General features: G+C 42.8%; 1 long non-coding RNA gene across 1 annotated transcript in view; it reads right to left on the bottom strand.

The window, feature by feature from the left end:
* Positions 1-841: 841 nt before the first annotated feature.
* LOC106806506 overlaps positions 842-3,059 on the bottom strand; it is a 5,648-nt gene continuing 3,430 nt past the window's right edge. Inside the window, exon 2 of the long non-coding RNA XR_001393551.1 lies at positions 842-2,985. This is a non-coding gene — a long non-coding RNA (uncharacterized LOC106806506). The remainder of the gene's footprint in view (positions 2,986-3,059) is intronic.

Here is a 3,059-nt window from a genome sequence, read left to right as displayed (position 1 = left end):
TACATGTCAAATTTAAGTTTGGTAACATGACTTAATCTATAGCCAAAAGGCCCACGGCAATGTGATATAATAAATCTAAGAAATCATCAATAACGTAAATTTTAGTCGTCAAATAGCCGTCAGTTAACGATTAACCTAGCGATAGCTAATATTAACGACTTTATATAAAATTTATATTGTATTGCATTGCATTGAACTGTATTGTATTGTGTTGTATAGTATTGTAATGTTTCACATCTAAATGCAATGAATGATGAAAATTGTACATAGTTGTGAGGTATTAAAAAGTCTATAGGTATTTACAGGTCGCTTGACCAATCTAATGTATTGGATTCCATGAGGGCGCTACCAGTAGCCCTTCTCACCGTCACACGCCTATCGTACGCAGGCCTCCACCGCCGGCAGCGAGATCAAGTCCACGCCCTCCCCACCACGCTCGCGCGCGCGCACACGCAGGCACGCACACGCACGCACGCACGCACGCACGCACACACACATATATATATATATGCTGTAGCGTGAGCGTGGTGGTGGGGAGGGAGGGCGCACTTGATCCCACTGCCAATGTCCTACACAGTTAGACCGTAAGCTTATCGTGAATGCACAAAGCATTAAATGAAATCCCTCAACGTTCTCAACTTCTGCCGGGAGAAATGTATAAGACGGACACGTCCGTACATTATGCTTATGTGAGTTCTACGAACATCTAAACGAATACCCACGAAATCTCTACTACACCTAGCCATCGGCCTGTCAGCACACTGTATATAGCCGCAGAGCGTTTATGAGGAGGATTGTTTGTCATGTGCAATGAAATAAAATAAAAAGTGAAACAATCTAGCACTGTACACATTTTTTATGCCACAAGAGTACATACCAAATACACATATACTCTGTACATATCTGTCATCATTATCCAGTGTCCGACGTTATAAATGAATAGCAAAACTGAGTATATATATATATATATATATATATATATATGTAGTCCAAACTTACGGAATTTCCTTTTCCGATCGAATTTAATTTGATAAAAAGCGTTTAGACGGCGCATCTGTTGTTTATAACAGTAGGCATGGGAATATTACAAAAATCAATTCTACTAAAGTAAACACAGTGGTAACTGCACAATTACACAACAATATAGAAGTGAAGTAGTGAACACAGATGTTGTGTACATTTTATGTACATGATTGTGAGGATCATGAGACGCTACCCTCATATCTCACATCTACATGGGCGAACCTAGCTAGCTACTTGCTTCACCTGCAGCATACACTATTACGAACACCCGCTCTGCTGTCTAGTCAGAGAAAGATCATTTTATAAGACATTTCTATATCACGTGACCTACATATATATAAACTTTGTGATTTACGAATATTATAGCTCCTGATATTAACGAGAGAGGCTCTTGCTAACAAATCTAAGCCGATGCTATCATCTTGCAGACGAGAATTTCACCTGTATTGACTGACCATGAATCCATACAATACCTGATTATTCAGTCTATTTTAGGAGTAGCAGTAGCTACTGCACAGTCAATACTAATTAAGCACCCATTCAGCAGTGATTACACCATACAACAGTGCCTACTGCACACAGGAGTGGAGAGGCCAAAGAGAAACAACTACTACTGATATAACACTAGCAAGGCACCATGTAGCAGTATAGCTCATCCACACAGCAGCAGCAGCTACTCCATATAGTTGTTAGTAACTAGCTTACACAGCAGTAGATACCACATGTAGCAGTAGCTAGCCTACACAGCAGTAGATACCACATGTAGCAGTAGCTAGCCTACGCAGCAGTAGATACCACATGTAGCAGTAGCTAGCCTACACAGTGGTAGATACCACATGTAGCAGTAGCTAGCCTACACAGCGGTATATACCACATGTAGCAGTAGCTAGCCTACACAGCGGTAGATACCACATGTAGCAGTAGCTAGCCTACATAGCAGTAGATACCACATGTAGCAGTAGCTAGCCTACACAGCAGTAGATACCACATGTAGCAGTAGCTCATGTACACAGCATGTAGCAGTAGCTCAACACAGCATGTAGCAGTAGCTCATGTACACAGCATGTAACACTGTAACAGTAGCTCATGTACACAGCATGTAACACTGTAACAGTAGCTCATGTACACACCATGTAGCAGTAGCTCATGCACACAGCATGTAGCAGTAGCTCATGCACACAGCATTATCTAACCTCGATAGCTCTAGCTACACACCATGTAGCAGTAGTTCATGTAGACAGCATGTAACAGTAGCTCATGTACACACCATGTAACAGTAGCTCATGTACACACCATGTAGCAGTAGCTCATGCACACAGCATTATCTAACCTCCACAGCTCTAGCTACACACCATGTAGCAGTAGTTCATGTACACAGCATGTAACAGTAGCTCATGTACACACCATGTAGCAGTAGCTCATGTACACATCATGTAACAGTAGCTCATGTACACACCATGTAACAGTAGCTCATGTACACACCCTGTAGCAGTAGCTCATGCACACAGCATTATCTAACCTCCACAGCTCTACCTACACACCATGTAGCAGTAGCTCATCCACACAGCAATAGTTAACCTTCACATAACAGGAGATAGCCTACACAAGTCGTTAAACCCCCTACAGCATTAGATGCCTCGCGTAGCAGTCAGTAATCCACAGAGCCTTAACTACCAGAAGTAGAAGCAGTAGCTAGCCAGTGCAGCACTAACTATCCAAAACAGCAATAGCTCATCCACACAGCAGTAGCTAACCCTCACAGGAGTAGTTAGCCCCCATATAACAGTAGCTAAACCACATAACAGTAGCTACTCCTCACAACACTGGCTAGCCCCCCCCCCCATATGACAGTAGCTACTCCACCCCATATGTAACAGTAGCTACACCAACCCATATGTAAGAGTAGCTACACCAACCCATATGTAACCTAGCTACACCGCCCCCACATAACAGTAGCTACTCCTCACAACACTGGCTAGCCCCTCCCCCCATATGACAGTAGCTATTCCACCCCATATGTAACAGTAGCTACACCA

Source organism: Priapulus caudatus, unplaced genomic scaffold, assembly GCF_000485595.1.
Source record: "Priapulus caudatus unplaced genomic scaffold, Priapulus_caudatus-5.0.1 Scaffold165, whole genome shotgun sequence".
Classification (NCBI taxonomy): Eukaryota; Metazoa; Priapulida; class Priapulimorpha; order Priapulimorphida; family Priapulidae; genus Priapulus; species Priapulus caudatus.
Note: the sequence above shows the minus strand (reverse complement) of the source record. Positions and strands in the feature narration are given on the sequence as shown.